Source organism: Heterodontus francisci, chromosome 10 (assembly GCF_036365525.1).
Source record: "Heterodontus francisci isolate sHetFra1 chromosome 10, sHetFra1.hap1, whole genome shotgun sequence".
NCBI lineage: Eukaryota > Metazoa > Chordata > Chondrichthyes > Heterodontiformes > Heterodontidae > Heterodontus > Heterodontus francisci.
In genome coordinates, this window is record NC_090380.1 from 25,584,439 (window position 1) to 25,603,739 (window position 19,301).

At 46.8% G+C, this 19,301-nt stretch overlaps 1 non-coding gene across 1 annotated transcript; it reads right to left on the reverse strand.

Moving 5' to 3' along the window:
* Positions 1-2,766: 2,766 nt before the first annotated feature.
* trnak-uuu (transfer RNA lysine (anticodon UUU)) lies at positions 2,767-2,839 on the reverse strand. The gene has a single exon. It is a non-coding gene; the product is annotated as a tRNA-Lys (tRNA).
* Positions 2,840-19,301: the final 16,462 nt, after the last annotated feature.

The window sequence follows — 19,301 nt, forward strand, 5'->3', positions numbered from 1 at the left end:
GATGAGTACAATCTGAAGACTGTGGTAAATGTAACTCCTGCCTGATTCCCGCCTGACTTTTAAATGTCCTCTGAAATGGCCGAGCAAGCCACTCAGTTGTACCAAACTGCTCGCAAAAAGTCTAAAATGAGTGAAATAGACAGACCACCCGGCATCGACCTAGGCACTGGAAATGACAACAGCACACCCAGCCCTGTTGACCCTGCAAAGTCCTCCCTACTAACTTTGGCTTGTGCCAAAATTGGGAGAGCTGTCCCACAGACTAGTCTAGCAGCAGCCTGACATGGAACCATACCTTACAGATAATGTCCCAGACACCACCATCACCATCTCCGGGTATATCATGTCCCACCGACAGGACAGACCCACCAGAGGTGGCGGCACAGGGCGATACAGTCGGGAGGGAGTTTCCCTGGGAGTCCTCAACATTGACTTTGGACCCCATGAAGTCTCATGGCATCAGGTCAAATATGGGTAAGGAAACCTCTATCTGATTTACCACCTGCTGCCCACCCTCAGCTGATGAATCAGTACTCCTCCATGTTGAACACCACTTGGACGAAGCACCGAGGGTGTCAAGGGCGCAGAATGTACTCTGGGTGGGAAACTTCAATGTCCACCAAGAGTGGCTCGGTAGCACCACTATTGACCAAGCTGCCTGAGTCTTAAAGGACATAGCTGCTAGACTGGGTCTGCGGCATGTGGTGAGGGAGCCAACAAGAGGGAATAAACCTACTTAACCTCGTCCTCATCAATCTGCCTGCCACAGATGCATCTGTCCATGACAGTATTGGTAGGAGTGACCACCACACAGTTCTTGTGAAGACGAAGTCCCGCCTTCACATTGAGGATACCCTCCATAGTGTTGTGTGGCACTACCACCGTTCTAAATGGGATAGATTTCCCCCACTCTACCATTACCATCAAGCTGGGGGATCAACCCTGGTTCAATGAAGAGTGCAGGAGGGCATGCCATGAGCAGCACCAGACATACCTCAAAATGAGGTGTCAACCCGGTGAAGCTACAACACAGGACTACTTGCATGCCAAACGGTGGAAACAGCATGCGATAGACAGAGCTAAGCGATCCCACAGACAACGGGTCAGATCTAAGCTCTGCAGTCCTGTCATATCCAGTTGTGAATGGTGGTGGACAATAAAACAACTAACAGAAGGAAGGGGCTCCACAAACAACCCCATGCTCAATGATGGCGGAGCCCAGCACATCAGTGCAAAAGACAAGGCTGAAGCATTTGCAACCATCTTCAATCAGAAGTGCCAAATAGATGATCCATCTTGGCCTCCTCCTGGAGTCCCCAGCGGTAGCGGTGATAGTGCGAGCCAGGGGGCAGCCGGGAAGGTAAGTTTCACTATAAAGTACTTACCTCGAGATTCTGTGGACGCGGACACGGGGACTGCTAGGTAAGTGAACTTATTCGGGCAGTGGCTCAACCCGAAACACTACACGTGTAGTATCTCCCACCCATCCTCCTCCTCGAACCAAAAAAAAAGGACACTTGTGTGGAGGGTTTGGTAAGGTAAGGTTTTCTTTTATTTATTTATTTTTATTCTCTGTTGTCAATTTAGAGCAGAGGGGATGGAAGCTAGGGCAGTTGCATGCTCCTCTTGCAGGATGTGGGAGGTAAGGGTCACCACTTGTGTCCCTGCTGACTTCACCTGTGAGAAGTGCACCCAACTCCAGCTCCTCACAGACCGCATTAGGGAACTGGAGCTGGAGCTGGATGAACTTCGGATCATTCAGGAGGCTGAGGGGCTGATAGAGAGCAGTTATAGGGAAGTAGTGACACCTAAGTTGCAGGATAAAGGTAGCTGGGTGACCGTCAGGGGAGGGAAAGGGATAGGCGCACAGTGCAGGGATCCCCTGTGGCCGTTCCCCTCAATAATAAGTATACCATTTTGGATACGGTTGGGGGGGGGGGACCTACCAGGGGAAAGTCACAGTGGCCAGGTCTCTGGCACTGAGCCTGGCTCTGTGGCTCAGAAGGGAAGGGGGGAGAATAGGAGAGCGATAGTGATAGGAGATTCAATGCTTAGAGGAACAGACAGGAGATTCTGTGGTCGCGAACGAGACTCCCGGATGGTATGTTGCCTCCCGGGTGCCAGGGTGAGGGATGTCTCGGATCGAGTCTACAGGTTTCTTAAGGGGCAGGGGGAGCAGCTAGAAGTCGTGGTACATATCGGTACCAGTGACATAGCTAGGAAAAGGGATGAGGACCTGAAAAGCGAATATAGGGAGTTAGGTTGGAAGCTAAAAGGCAGGACGAGCAGAATAGTAATCTCAGGATTGATACCGGTGCCACGTGCTAGTGAGGCTCGAAACAGAGAGCGAATGCAGCTGAACACGTGGCTACAGAGCTGGTGTAGGAGGGAGGGCTTCAGATATGTTTTTAGTTTTAGAGATACAGCACTGAAACAGGCCCTTCGGCCCACCGAGTCTGTGCCGAGCATCAACCACCCATTTATACTAATCCTACACTAATTCCATATTCCTACCACATCCCCACCTGTCCCTATATTTCCCTACCACCTACCTATACTAGGGGCAATTTATAATGGCCAATTAACCTATCAACCAGCAAGTCTTTGGCATGTGGGAGTAAACCAGAGCACTCGGGGGAAACCCACACAGACAAAGGGAGAACTTGCAAACTCCACACAGGCAGTACCCAGAATTGAACCCGGGTCGCTGGAGCTGTGAGGCTGCGTTGCTAACCATTGCGCCACTGTGCTGCCCTAAAATACTAGCGCCCGAACAGGGACTTGAACCCTGGACCCTCAGATTAAAAGTCTGATGCTCTACCGACTGAGCTATCCGGGCCCTGTGATATGTGGATCATTGGGATACCTTCTGGGGAAGGTGGGACCTGTAGAAGAAGGACGGGTTGCATCTGAACTGGAGGGGCACCAATATCCTGGGCGGGAGGTTTGCTAGAGCTCTTCGGGAGGGTTTAAACTAGTTTGGCAGGGGGATGGGAACCAGAGCTACGGATCAGTGGATGGGGTAGCTGTTGAACAGGAAGATACAGAGTGCAGAGAGTCTGTGAGGAAGGTTAGACAGTTGACAGGGCAAAGTTGCAGCCAGTATGATGGGTTGAAGTGTGTCTATTTTAACGCAAGAAATGTCAGGAATAAGGGTGATGAACTTAGAGCATGGATCAGTACTTGGAGCTACGATGTTGTGGCCATTACGGAGACTTGGATATCACAGGGGCAGGAATGGATGTTGGATGTTCCGGGGTTTAGATGTTTCAAAAGGAATAGGGAGGGAGGTAAAAGAGGTGGGGGAGTGGCATTGCTAATCAGGATAGTATCACAGCTGCAGAAAGGGAGGTCGTCGAGGAGGGTTTGTCTACTGAGTCATTATGGGTGGAAGTCAGAAACAGGAAAGGAGCAGTTGGGAGTTTTCTATAGACCTCCCAATAGCAACAGAGACACGGAGGAACAGATTGGGAGGCAGATTTTGGAAAGGTGCAGAAGTAACAAGGTTGTTGTCATGGGTGACTTCAACTTCCCTAATATTGATTGGAACCTTCTTAGTGCAAATAGTTTGGATGGAGCAGTTTTTGTCAGGTGTCCAGGAAGGTTTCCTGACTCAATATGTAGATAGGCTGACTAGAGGGGAGACTATGTTGGATTTGGTGCTTGGCAACGAACGAGGCCAGGTGGCAGATCTCTCGGTGGGAGAGCATTTCGGTGATAGTGATCACAACTCCCTGACCTTTACTATAGTCATGGAGAGGGAGAGGAGCAGACGGGATGGGAAAATATTTAATTGGGGGAGGGGGAATTACAATGCTATTAGGAAGGAACTGGGGAGCATAAATTGGGAACAGATGTTCTCAGGGAAATGCACGACAGAAATGTGGAGGTTGTTTAGGGAGCACTTGCTGCGACTGCTGGATAGGTTTGTCCCGATGAGGCAAGGAAGGGATGGTAGGGTGAAGGAACCTTGGATGACAAGAGATGTGGAACAGATAGTCAAGAGGAAGAAGGAAACTTACTTAAGGTTGAGGAAGCAAGGATCAGACAGGGCTCTAGAGGGTTACAAGGTAGCCAGGAAGGAACTGAAGAATGGACTGAGGAGAGCTTGAAGGGGACATGAAAAAGTCTTGGTGGGTAGGATTAAGGAAAATCCCAAGGCGTTCTACACTTATGTGAGGAACAAGAGGATGGCGAGAGTGAGGGTTGGGCCGATAAGGGATAGTGGAGGACACTTGTGCCTGGAGTCGGAGGAGGTAGGGGAGGTCCTAAATGAATACTTTGCTTCAGTATTCACTAGTGAGAGGAACCTGGTCGTTTGTGAGGACAGCGTGAAACAGGCTGATATGCTCGAACAGGTTGAGGTTAAGAGGGAGGATGTGCTGGAAATTTTGAATGATATGAGGACAGATAAGTCCCCGGGGCCAGACGGGATATACCCAAGGATATTACGAGAAGCGAGGGAAGAGATTGCCGCGCCTTTGGCGATGATCTTTGCGTCCTCACTGTCCACTGGAGTAGTACCAGATGATTGGAGGGTGGAAAATGTTATTCCCTTGTTCAAGAAAGGGAATAGGGATAACCCTGGGAATTATAGACCAGTCAGTCTTACGTCGCTAGTGGGCAAATTATTGGAGAGGATTCTGAGAGACAGGATTTATGATTATTTGGAAAAGCATAGTTTGATTAGAGACAGTCAGCATGGCTTTGTGAGAGGCAGGTCATGCCTCACAAGCCTTATTGAATTCTTTGAAGATGTGACAAAACACATTGATGAAGGAAGAGCAGTGGATGTGGTGTATATGGATTTTAGCAAGGCGTTTGATAAGGTTCCCCATGGTAGGCTCATTCAGAAAGTAAGGAGGCATGGGATACAGGGAAAGTTGGCTGTCTGGATCCAGAATTGGCTGGCCCATAGAAGACAGAGGGTGGTTGTAGATGGAAAGTATTCAGCCTGGAGCTCGGTGACCAGTGGTGTTCCGCAGGGATCTGTTCTGGGACCTCTGCTCTTTGTGATTTTTATAAATGACTTGGATGAGGAAGTTGAAGGCTGGGTTAGCAAGTTTGCCGATGACACGAAGGTTGCCGGAGTTGTGGATAGTGTGGAAGGCTGTTGTAGGTTGCAACGGGACATTGACAGGATGCAGAGCTGGGCTGAGAAGTGGCAGATAGAGTTCAACTTGGAAAAGTGTGAAGTGATTCATTTTGGAAGGTCGAATTTGAATGCAGAATACAGGCTTAAAGACAGGATTCTTGGTAGTGTGGAGGAACAGAGGGATCTTGGGGTCCATGTCCATAGATCGCTCAAAGTTGCCACCCAAGTTGATAGGGTTGTTAAGAAGGCGTATGGTGTGTTGGCTTTCATTAACAGGGGGATTGAGTTTAAGAGCCGCGAGGTTATGCTGCAGCTCTATAAAGCCCTGGTTAGACCACACTTGGAATATTGTGTTCAGTTCTGGTCGCCTCATTATAGGAAGGATGTGGAAGCTTTAGAGAGGGTGCAGAGGAGATTTACCAGGATGCTGCCTGGACTGGAGGGCATGTCCTACAAAGAAAGATTGAGGGAGCTAGGGCTTTTCTCATTGGAGCGAAAAAGGATGAGAGGTGACTTGATAGAGGGGTACAAGATGATGAGAGGCATAGATAGAGTGGATAGCCAGAGACTTTTTCCCAGGGCGGAAAGGGCTATCACCAGGGGGCCTAATTTTAAGGTGATTGGAGGAAGGTTTCGGGGAGATGTCAGAGGTAGGTTCTTTACACAGAGAGTGGTAGGTGCGTGGAATGCACTGCCAGCGGTGGTAGTAGAAGCAGATACATTAGGGACATTTAAGCGACTCTTGGATAGGTACATGGATGATAGTAGAATGAAGGGTATGTAGGTAGTTTGATCTTAGAGTAGGTTAAAGGTTCGGCACAACATCGTGGGCCGAAGGGTCTGTACTGTGCTGTACTGTTCTATGTTCTATGTTCTATCACAAATGCCAGTCTTCAGCCAATTCGATTCACTCCACGTGACATCAAGAAATGACTGAAGGCACTGGATACATATGCAAAGGCTATGGGCCCTGACAACATTCCAGCAATAGTACTGAAGACCTGTGCTCCAGAGTTGGATGCGCCCCTAACCAAGTTGTTCCAGTACAGCTACAACACTGGCATCCACCCGGCAATGTGGAAAATTGCCCAGGTGTGTCCTGTGCAGAAAAAGCAGGACAAGTCCAACCCGGCTAATTACTGCCCCTTCAGTCTACTCTCAGTCATCAGTAAAGTGATGGAAGGTGTAATCGAAAGTGCTATCAGGCGGCACTTGCTCAGCAATAACCTGCTCAGTGCCACTCAGTTTGAGTTCGGACAGGGCCACTCAGCACCGGACTTCATCACAGCCTTGATTCAAACATGGACAAAAGAGCTGAACTCAAGAGGTGGAAGTGACCGCCCTTGACATCGACAGCATTTGACAGTGTGGCATCAAGGAGCCCTCGCAAAACTAGAGTCAATGGGAATCAGGGGGAGAACTCTCCACTGGTTGGAGCAAGGAAGGTTATCGGGGGTAGGTGGAAATGTGGAGTAATCAGTTCAGCCATGAACTTGTTGAATGGTGGAGCAGGCTCAAAGGACCGAGTGGCTTACTCTTGCTCCTAATTCATATGTTCGTATGTTCGTATGAGTCATACCTAGCACAAAGGAATGTGGTTTTGGTTGTTGGGAATCAATCATCTCAGCCCCAGGGCATCACTGCAGGAGTTCCTCAGGGTAGTGTCCTAGGCCCAACCATTTTCAGCTGCTTCAACAATGACCTTCCCTCCATCAGAAGGTCAAAAGTGGGGAAGTTCTCTGATGATTGTGTTATAATCCTTTTTTTTAAATCTGTAGTGTGTCTTTAAGACAGCAAAGGATCAGTACTGATTTAAGAACAAGCCAGGCTCAGAAGTTAGCAGGAGTTATGGAGCAGGTGCATTCTGGTTGCCATTGCATACAACCCTACAGAGAAGGAACCAACCAATTTCAGCTCGTGCATCGTGGTTGCCTTGGACACAGCCACTCAGAGACTAAGGATCGAGATACCATGTTGCAATTAAATTTTAAACTGACTTATAGTGGAGACAGACTGTTCTAACAGATAGACAGCTGGACCAGCATGAACAGAACAGATATCTCTGATAATTTAAACTGAAGGAAGGGAAGTTAGCCTGTGACAATCTTTTATCCCTCAAAAATTCTAAAGCCAAATTGATTCATTGCAAAGTCTTTGTGAGTGGTCATCGCTGGATGAATGAGGAGTTGAAGCTTCGGATGTCGGACATTTTTTTATTCCCATTGGACGGTTGCGAGGACTTCGAGCAACCTTGGACTGTTCCACATTGGAAGATTTCACTTCGGCAGAAGAGTAAATCTGCACGGACTGTATTGTATTTACTTTTTTTTAAATGTTGTTCATATCTTAGTAGTGTTTAAGAATTTATTTTTTTTCTAACTAAAACAGTTATTTGTTGATCCAAAGACACCTGGTTTGGTTCGCCTCATTCAGGGGTTTAATAGATGGTTCAATTTGGCTGTGGATTTCTTTAATTTGGAAGGTTTAAAGTGACATGTTAGGTGATCTGTGGAGGGACGGGACTGAATTGACAGTAAATTTCTCCCACCACAATCAGAATCATATATTTTGACTGGGGGCTTTGTCTTGAACGGTTGGTCGGAACAATTGCTCAATATTCAGCTCATTTTGAGGTATGCCTGGTGCTGCTCCTGGCACGACCTCCTGCACTCTTCATTGAACTAGGGTTGATCCATCTGCTTGATGGTAATGGTAGAGTGGGGGATATGCCGGGCCATGAGGTTACAGATTGTGGTTGAACACAATTCTGCTGCTGCTGATGGCCCACAGAGCTTCACGGATGCTCAATTTTGAGTTGCTATATCTGTTTGAAATCTATCCCATGCAGGATGGTAGTAGTGCCACACAACACAATGGAGGGTATGCTCAATGTGAAGATACCGAAGCAGTCTGTGTCCATATGCAGCAAGACCTGGACAACACTCAGGCTGGGACTGATAAGTGGCAAGTAACTTATGTGCCACACAAGTGCCTGGCAATGACCATTCCAATCAAGAGAGAATCCAACCATCTCCCCTTGACATTCAATGGCATTAACATTGCTGAAGCCCCCACCATCAATATCCTGGGGGTTATCATTGACCAGAAAGTCAACTGGACCAGCCATATAAGAAAGGTGGCTGCAAGAGCAGGTCAGAGGCTGGGAATTTTGTGGAAAATAACTCACCTCTTGACTCCCCAAAGCCTGTCCACCATCTACAAGGCACAAGTCAGGAGTGTGATGAAATACTCTCCACTTGCCTGGATGGGTGCAGCTCCAACAACACTCAAGAAGCTCAACACCATCCAGGACAAAGAAGCTCGACACCATCCAGGACAAAGCAGCCCATTTGATTGGCACTCCATCTACAAACATTCACTCCCTCCACCACTGACGCACAGTGGCAGCAGTGTGTACCATCTACAAGAGGCACTGCAGCAATACACCAAGCCTCCTTCAACAGCACCTTCCAAACCTGCGACCTCTACCAACTAGAAGGACAAGGGCAGCAGATGCATGGGAGCACCATCACCTGCAAGTTCCCCTCCAAGTCACGCACCATCCTTATTTAAAACTATATCGCCGTTCCTTCAGTGTCGCTGGATCAAAATCCTGGAATTCCCTTCCTAACAGCATTGTGGGTGTACCTACACCACATGGACTGCAGTGGTTCAAGAAGGCAGCTCACCACTACCTTCTCACAGGTAATTAGGGATGGCCAATAACTGCTGGCTTAGCCAGTGATGCTCAAATCCCAGGCTGGATTTTGTTAAGGAGGTTGGGCTCCCAGCGCTGGGCTGAAAAGGCAGCAGGAACCCTGCCTCTGCATTTTCGCAGCCCCCCGCCCCCCCCCCCCCCCCCCCACCCCAGAGCGTTCCTCTGGTGTTTTTCAATTGAAGATTCGCTTTAAAGACAGGGGTGCCACCTCCACGAGCAGCTGGCCAATCAGAGGGCTGGCAGTTCAGCTGTGGCCACTGCCAGTACTGCAAGGAACTCAAACCCAAGTCCAGTGCTGGAACACTGGACAAAAGGTAGGTGAGGCGGGGTCACTGGGGCCAGGCCGGACGCCCCGCCGAAGAGGGGTGGGGGAGTGGTGGTGAAGTCCAGGGGGAGGGGATCCCGGGGGTAAAGTTGTTCCTGGAGGAGGTCCTCCATGGGCCACAAATTGCCCACAGAGGATGTTCTCTCCCAAGCCCCCAGGGACAGTACCTCGTGTTGCAAGGCATCGTCCCCACACAGTGGAGGCACCCCCCCCCCCATTCCCCTCTGCTGGTAAAATCCCAGCAGCAGTGGGACCAGGCCCTTAATTGGCATTAGGTCCTCCGCCCCGCTGCCCCCCCCCCCCCACCCACCCCACCCACCACCTGTCATGCCTCGGAAGGCCCATCAACTCCTGGCCCCATATAAAAGAAATATTAAAAAAATAAGCTGCCCAGATCTTGCTTTAGATCCACACATACACCAACTCCTAGAAAAGCTTTTTCTGCTTGGTCCACAACAGTAATTCTTTATTCTTCTTTCTCTGTTCTGAGAGATTCTATGATGAATATTAATAAGATTTATATCACGACTTTACCACAATGCAGTAATTGGGGAGGCCTATCTCTAACTGGCAGAATCACTCAAGAGTCTAAACTTTTTGTACTCTAAAGCTATGTAAAAGGCTATATTGGGACAACTAGTAAATGTTATGGCAATTTATCACCATGTAGAAAATGGCTGTCAAGTGTTGAAAGAAAGAAAAATAAAGACTTGTATTTCTATAACTCTTCTCATGTCCTTAGATCATATTGACTAAGACATCAGGGAGAACTCCCCTTCTCCTCTTCGAATAGTACCAGGGAGGGATCTCAACCTGAGAGGAAAACAGGGTCTCAGTTTAATATTTCATCTGAAATATGGCACTTCTGACAGTGCTGCACTCCCTCAGTACTGCACTGCAGTTCTGGTCCAAGTTACATGCTTAAGTCTCCGGAGTAGGACTTGAGACACAAAGTGTTGATTGAGAGGCAAGAATGCTACACCCCGAGCCCTGGCTGACACTCTGGGATTGTATTAATAGCAGTTTTTATATCTGATGTGGATTTAATAATATATCAACATATGCTTGAGTGAGCCAAATATTAGGGATTGCTCTTTTAACTGAAATCTAAATGCATATTCTGAACAGTAGAACTCTGCTTTGCATCAGTAAAATTTAGATCAGATTCAGTTATTGTTAACAGATTAAAACCAATTTGTTTCAGAGACAATATAAAATGGTTGTGCCATCTACACAATGTACATGGGGGCATCATACATTAATATCACACATGGCTGCATCATGCAATTGTTCAACAAACTCTGTTTGCATTAAACAATATTATTCTGAATGGACTCATTGGAAATTAATACAACTGCACAAGGCAAGCCAACCTCTACATGAATGTATTACCATCAATATTAATACATGATGCCCTCATATTACGGACAGCGGGAATCAAACAGTATTGCATGATTGAACATTCCAGAAACTAAGGGGAAAGTTTTAATCCCCCAGGATGGGTGGGAGAGGGGTGGAGTTGGATGGAGTGGGGTGGAGTGGGGGAGGTGAAAAATTGAAAAATGGGAAACCTGAATCCAACCCATCTCGAATGCACCAACTTCCGGTTTTAATGGAGGCAGTTTGGGGGTGGGCAACCAATTCGCTATCAGAAGCAAGTCCCTAATTTACATATAATAATGAGGATGCATAGTTTGAATTTTAGCTGTACTTTACATTACAACCTGAGGGCCAGGTTTCCCATGGCTCAGGAAACCCAGCAGATAAAGGGAGCAGGAGTGGCAGATCCACCAGATGAGTGTCTTTCAAGCACTGCTTGTGGGCCTGAAGGAGCAGGAGCGTTCTCACCACCACCTTCTCAAGGGCAATTAGGGATAGACAATAAATGCTGGCCTGGCCAGCGACGCCCACATCCCACAAACTAATAAAAAAGTTACAATTTATATATTTATAAACGGATCGAGAAAAATTAAAACTAACTCATTTTCTGTGTAATATTTCTCACATTATAACTATGGAAATATTCACACAACAATAAAAGTGATTAAGAAGCAAAAATAGTCTTGAAATAATGTGTGCTATTATATCGCAAACTGTGTTCTGTTCACAGCTTTAAAATGCTCTGGTTGCTAAGACAAGGCCCTCATTGAGGGTCACCACAGCCACGGGCCAACTGATTGCAATCTCGACACAGAGACACCAAGGGAGATCTGAGCTGCAGCATTGAGAAAACATGGAGGAGATTCACCAGTTTTCCACCAGTGTGGTGAAAAGTTTAATTCAAAAGGCAAGCTATTCCTTTCAATTGTTTCCAACCCAATCTGTAGTAATAATACGCAGTTTTGTCAGTCTGGACTTTCCTGATTGGTCAGTTTAAGAGGTGCATCTTTTGGTTTAGGATCTGCCCCATTTATTCAGCTGTTTTCAATCAAATGGATCAAAGATTTTTACATTCGGTTCACCCAGTACCTTAATGTTACAATAAAATGTTACAATAAGGGGTTCGTCTGTTGGTGGGTTTATTTGGTGGGCGGTTCCAGAAGTTAGTTATTGGCGGCATTTCTACAGGGACGGTGGTGAGTAGTGAAAATAAAATCTTTTTTTAGTGGGATAAGATGCATGACGAATTTGTAAAATTTGTTTCCGGGAAGTGCTCGATAACTGCAATTTTTAAAAACCCAATTCCATTTATTGCATCAAATTAAACTTTGACATATGTGAGTGTTGACCATGTGGGGTGCGTTTAGTTTCCGGCGCCATTTTCTACTGGAATGGTGAGTAGTGAAAATGAAATCTTTTTTAGTGCGACGAGATATATGACAAATTTGTAAAAATGTAGTTTCAGAGAAGTGTTTGCTAACCGTGAGGAAAACAAAAGCAGAGGATAAGCTCCCTGGGGGTACGGTCAGGCAAGGGGCTGACTCCCCCTCTCTCTCTCTCTCTGGGGTACGGTCAGGCAAGGGGCTGACTCCCCCTCTCTCTCTCTCTCTGGGGTACGGTCAGGCAAGGGGCTGACTCCCCCTCTCTCTCTCTCTGGGGTACGGTCAGGCAAGGGGCTGACTCCCCCCTCTCTCTCTCTCTGGGGTATGGTCAGGCAAGGGGCTGACTCCCCCTCTCTCTCCCTCTGGGGTACGGTCAGGCAAGGGGCTGACTCCCCCCTCTCTCTCTCTCTGGGGTGTGGTCAGGCGAGGTGCCGACTCTCTCTCTTTCTTTTTCTCTCTCTCTGGAGTACATAGAATCATAGAGAAATTACGGCACAGAAGGAGGCCATTCAGCCCGTCGTGTCCGCGCCGACTGAAAAATACTAGACGCCCAATCTAACCCCACTTTCCAGCACCTGGTCTGTAGCCTTGCCGGTTACAGCACTTCAGGTACATGTTCAGGTACCTTTTAAATGAGTTGAGGGTTTCTGCCTCCACCATTGTTCCTGGCAGTGAATTCCAGACACCCACCACCCTCTGGGTGAAAAAGTTTTTCCTCATGTCCTCTCTAATCCTTCTCCCAATCACCTTATATCTGTGCCCCCTGGTAATTGACCTCTCCGCTAGGGGAAACAGGTTCTTCCTGTTTACTCAATCTAGGCCCCTCATAATTTTGTACACCTCAATTAAGTCACCCCTCAGCTTCCTCTGTTTGAAGGAAAACAACCCTAGCCGATCCAATCTTTCCTCATAGCTGCAACTTTCAAGCCCTGGCAACCTTCTTGTAAATCTCCTCTGTACTCTCTCCAGACCAATTATGTCTTTCCTGTAATGTGGTGACCAGAACTGTACGCAGTACTCCAGCTGTGGCCTAACCAGTGTTTTATACAGTTCCAGCATTATATCCCTGTTTTTGTATTCGATACCTCAGCCAATAAAGGAAAGCATTCCATATGCCTTCTTCACCACTCTATCTACCTGTCCTGCTACCCTCAGGGACCTGTGGACATGCACTCCAAGGTCTATCACTTCTTCTACCTCTCTCAATATCCTCCCTTTTGTTGTATATTCCCTCACTTTGTTTGCCCTCCCCAAATACATTACCTCACACTTCTCTGGATTGAGTTCCATTTGCCACTTTTCCAGCCACTCAAACAAACCATTGATATTTTTTTAAATTTCAGAGATACAACACTGAAACAGGCCCTTCGGCCCACTGAGTCTGTGCTGACCATCAACCACCCATTTATACTAATCCTACATTAATCCCATATTCCTACCTCCCCACAATTCCCCTACCTATACTAGGGGCAATTTATAATGGCCAATTTATCTATCAACCTGCAAGTCTTTGGCTGTGGGAGGAAACTGGAACACTTGGCGAAAACCCATGCGGTCACAGGGAGAACTTGCAAACTCCGCACAGGCAGTACCCAGAATTGAACCCGGGTCACTGTAGCTGTGAGGTTGCGGTGCTAACCACTGCGCCACTGTGCCACCCATATCTTTCTGGCGTCTACAGCAATCCTCTTCTCTATCAACTACAGGGCCAATTTTTGTGTCATCAGCAAACTTCTCAATCATGCCTCTCACATTTCAGTCCAAATCATTAATATATACCACAAACAGCAAGGGACCCAACACTGAGCCCTGTGGAACACCACTGGAAATCGCTTTCCATTCGTAAAAACATCCATCGACTACTACCCTTTGTTTCCTGGCCCTGAGGCAATTCTGAATCCAACCTGTCACATTCCCCTGTATCCCTTGGGCTTTCATTTTACTGACCTGTCTGCCATGTGGGACCTTTTCAAATGCCTTACTAAAGTCCATGTAGACCACATCCACTGCACTACATTCACCAATTCTTCTTGTTACTTCCTCAAAAACTCAGTCGTTAGTAAGATATGACCTTCCCTTAACAAATCCAAGCTGACTATCCCTGATTAATCTGTGCCTTTCTAAGTGGCAGTTTATCCTGTCCATAAGAATAGATTCTAACAATTTACCCTCCACTGAAGTCAGACTGACTGGCCTATAATTATTTGGCCTATCCCTCGCACCCTTTTTAAACAATGGTACAACGTTCACAGACCTCCAATCATCCGGTACCTCTTCTGTATCTAGTGAGGATTTGAAGATGATCCTCAGCACATCTGCTATTTCCTCCCTGGCTTCCTTTAACAACCTGGAATGTAATCCATCCGGCCCTGGCGATTTATCCACTTTCAAGGATGTCAGACCCTCTAGTACTTTGTCTGTCATTATGCTTATCGTATCTAATATTTCACACTCATCCTCTTTAACTACAATGTCTGCATCAACCCTCTCCTTTTTGAAGTTAGAGACAAAAAACTCATTATGCATCCACGCATAAGTTCCTTTACATCTCTGATAGGCCCTACCCTTTATTAATTATTCTCTTGCTCTTCGTGTACTGATAAAACATCTTTGGGTTTACCTTGATTTTAACTGCCAATAATTTTTCATGTCCTCTCTTTGCTTTCATAGTCTCCTTTTATACTTCACCCTGCACTTTCTATACTCCTCTCGGCTTTCTAAAGTATTAAGAGTTTTATGATCGTCATAAAATTTCTTTTTCTGCTTTCACTCACCCTGTAAACTTCAAGATAACTTGGGAGCTCTAGATTTAGCAGTACCACCCTTTATCTTTGCGGGAACATGTCTACACTGTGCCTGTAGAATCTCGCTTTTAAATGCCTCCCACTGGTTTGTCACTGGTTTTCTTTCAAGTAGCTGTATCCAGTCCACTTTCGCCAGGTCACCTGTCAACTTCTCAAAATTCGCCTTCCCCCAATTTAGAACTTTTACTCCTGTTTTACCTTTATCCTTTTCCATGATTATGCTCAAACTTACTGTATTATGGTCATTATCTCCAAAATGGTCACCCACTGTTACTTTCTCCACTTGCCCAGCTTCATTACTGAAGACTAAATCTAGAATTGCGCCCCCTCTCATTGGGCTTGTTACATGCTAGCTAAAAAAGTTCTCTTGAACACAGTTCAAGAATTTTGTCCCTCTGTGCCCTTCACACTGTTTTTGCACTCAGAAATTTGCCTACCTATTTGTTCTTCTATCTCCCTCTCACTATTTGTGGGTCTATAGTACACTCCCAGTAGTGTGGCTGCCCCTTTTTTATTTCTGAGCTCCACCCATATGCCTCATTTGATGATTATTTAGCATATCATCCCTCCTCAAAGCTGTTATTGATTCCTTAACTAATAATGCTACACCCCTCCTTTTTTATTCCCCTCTCTACCCTGCCTGAAAACTCTATATCCAGGGAAGTTAAGCTGCCATTCTTGCCCCTCCTAAGCCAAGTTTCCGTTATAGCAACGATATTGTGTTGCCATGTGTTTATTTGTGCCCTCAGCTCATCGGCTTTATTTGCAATACTCCTTGCATTTAAATAAATACCCTTTAACACTGCCAAATTCCTGTGCTGCACACTCTTTAACCTTTGCTTCTTCTGTCTTTCAGAATCACTTGCTAATTTTCTACATCCTGTTCCCTTCCCTGAAATTGTCCTATCTAAGACTGCTCTCAGGTTCCCATCCTCCTGCCAATCTAGTTTAAACCATCCCCAACAGCACCAGCAAACCTTCTTGACCAAGTCCTGTTCAGGTGCAGACTGTCCAGTTTGTACAGGTCCCAGCTTCCCCAGAACCAGTCTAAATGCCCCAGAAATCTGAAGCCCTCCCTCCTGCACCATCTCTCCAGCCACGCATTCATCTGAACTATTTTCCTATTTCTATAATCACTAGCACGTGGCCTCAGGAGTAATCCGGAGATTACTACCTTTGAGGTCCTGCTTGCTAATCTCGTTCCTAACTCCCTAAACTCAGCCTGTAGGACCTCATCCCTCTTTCTTCCTATATCGTTGGTATCAATGTGGAACACGACCTCTAGCTGTGCACTCTCGCCATCCAGAATGCTCTGTCGCCACTCGGTGACATCCATGACCCTTGCACCAGGGAGGCAACATACCATCCTGGAATCACGTCTATGACCACAGAAATGCCTATCTGTTCCCCTAACTATAGACTCTCCTACCACTATTGCTCTCTTGTCCTTTCTCCTCCCTCCCTGCACAGCTGAGCCACCCATGGTGCTCTGGTCTTGACTCTCGTTGCACTCTCCAGAGGAACCCTCTCTCCCATCAGTACTCAGAACTGAATACCAGTTAGAAAGCAGGATGCCCTCCGGGGACTCCTGCACTACCTGCCTTGTCCTCCTTGTCTGTCTGGCAGCCACCCAGTCCCTCTCTGCCTGTGCTCTCTTCAGCTCCAGGGTGACTAACTCCTGAAATGTGCTACCCACGTAGTTCTCTGCCTTGCGGATGGGCCAAAGTGACTCCAGCCGCCACTCGAGTTCTGAAACCCAGAGCTCAAGCTTCTGCAGCTGGTGACACTTCCTGCAGATGTGTTTGTTAAGGATACATGGTGCATCCATGACTTCCCACATACCACAGGAGGCACATTCCACTTAGCAGAGCTGCCCTGCCATTACTTAGCTTTACAACTAACTATTGCTAATGTAATAAGTGGAATAACTTGCCAGTTACTTGCCAATCAGCTTCTTCCCCTGTACCTTGAAGGCTAAAAAGGCAGAAAAGTCAGGTGAGGTGCCGACACTCTCTCTCTCTCTCTCTCTCTCTCTCCCTCTCTGTGTTTCTCTGGGGTAAGCTCAGGTGAGGTGTCACTTGCCCCCCACCCCCACCCCCGACTGCTCCACAAAGTCTCCTCTCATCCTCTTTCATGCGGGTTTGGACAGTGAAGTTGTCCCCAACTCCAAGAAAGACATTTGAAAACACATTATTTGTGGAACTGGGGGTGCCCTCCACATCAGTCATGGGATGGGGGGTGGGCTGGAGGTAGGAGTGTTGGTGGAGTAAAAGACAATCAAAGGTGAGGGGAGCCCAACAAGAAAGTTACTCTGGCTGGAGGGATTGGGAAGTGGGGAGGGAAACGGCATGGGGGAGGAGGGACAGCATGGTGGGGTGATAGCATGGGTGCGGGCAATGGCATGGGGGGATGGCAGGGGAGGGTGAGGGGAAAGGCATGGAGAAGGGACTGCATGGGAGTGGGGGAATGCATGGGAGGTATGAAATGAGGGATGGGGATGGGAGGGCATGGGAGGGATGGAATGAGGGATGGGGATGGGAGGGCATGGGAGGGATGGAATGAGGGATGGGGATGGGAGGGCATGGGAGGGATGGAATGAGGGATGGGGATGGGAGGGCATGGGAGGGATGGAATGAGGGATGGGGATGGGAGGGATGGAATGAGGGATGGGGATGGGAGGGCATGGGAGGGATGGAATGAGGGATGGGGATGGGAGAGCATGGGAGGGATGGAATGGAAGATGGAGCTGGCATAAGAAGAAGGGTGGGATGGGGATAATATGAGAGGGATGAAAGGAATGAGATGGATATGGCATGAGTGGGATGACATGGGAAGGATGGTATGGCATGGGATGTGGATCTAAAGAAGTACTGTAACAATAAAGATACTAATTTCACAGCAAATGCTTGTGTTGATATCCCTGACAGATAGTTTGACTGCCTCTTGTGCTTTGCCACTGTCCTAAAGGATGGCAATTGCTTCAGAGTTGAATTCAACCAACTTGATGGAGACAACTTATATGCAAAGACAAGCAGGGCATTTCTTCATCAATTCTGTTGGACTACATGTGCACCAGAATTGCAGAAAGACTATTGCAGATGCCAGAAAAGCACAGAATTACTTGCATAGTTTGAGTGCATCGAGGAATATAGCACAGAACTTTTAAAACATTTACTTCCTGACTTTACAAACCAATACTAGTAAATGACTGAGAAAGGCATCACAATAATGATATGATGGGTCAGTGGTTAAAAATACACTTAACTTTGGGTCTGAGGCAGCACTGCCTCCCATGTTGAAGTCTGAAATACAAAAGCAAAATACTGTGGATGCGGGAAAACTGAAATAAAAACAGAAAATGCTGGAATACTCAGCAGGCCAGGCAGCATCCATGGAGAGGGAAGGCCAGCGTTTACCTGGTAATCTCCCCACCCAGCAGTGGGCCTTCCCGGCATGGGCAAAATGCCGGCAGAGGTGGGTAGTGGCCCTTAATTGTGCCACTGATGATCCCACTGCTGGCAATATGCCATCACAGTGGGAAGACATCGGGCTCCCCTCCCAAAACCTTCCCCTGCCATATTACCAGCCCACCCTTTTCCAAAGGGCTGGTAAAATTCAGCCCACGTTTCAGGTCAATGACCTTTTATTTTTCCTTTTTCTTGGCTGGTTAAGTTTTACTCTCTGGTTTTTCTCTTCTTTTTGCTTTCAAACACAGCTATACATCATTCTGCCATTCACACCTCCTCTAGACACATCTTTACTTCCTTTACTTGTCCCCTTACTGTAATAATACTTGTTCCTTTGGTATGTTAACTACTGTACAGGACTACAAGTAACATCCAAGGATTACGTTTTGTTAATTATAACTTAACTCGAACAGTTATATACACAACTACTACAGGAGCCACATCAACACACATCTCACTGTTGGGCTACACCCAAAACTCTCTGGTCATATGTGACGCAACATCACTTCCTCCAGTGACCTTCACTTACATCGTCTTAAGGTGGTCTTCTTAAGACAATCCCACATCCCTCAACAATTACCACTCTCTTTGGCCCTGCCCCACCATCCCTTTTGTCATTTAATCTCTCCCGTCTTCCACCTGATCACAGACCTTCCTTTTGTTCTTTTTCCCATCCTCACCCCCTTTCGCTTGCTTAAAACCTATCACATTTCTAACTTTTCCCAGTTCTGATGAAAGGTCACAGACCTGAAATGTTAGCTCTGTTTCTTTCTCCACAGATACTTGCCTGACCTGCTGAATATTTCCAGCACTTTCTGTTTTTAATAAAGTTTGTAATGTTTGTTATTCATCTTGTCAGGTCAGCTAAGATTGATTTGGTGCTTTGTGGACTCTTTATCGTGATGTGGAACTTTGTTTTGTCTGAATATTTAAATCACTAATATTTTGGCATAAAGCCTAGACACTTTATAGAATTGTACAGTATGTTGATTTTACAAGGTAAATTCAATGCTCCCTGCAGGGAGCCACGCTCGAAAGGAAAGCAGAATTAAAGGATTGTTCCCACAGTTATGTTGCCTTATCTCCAAACCACACTCCCTTAAAGCACTGCTCCCATTAGGAGCGCAAGG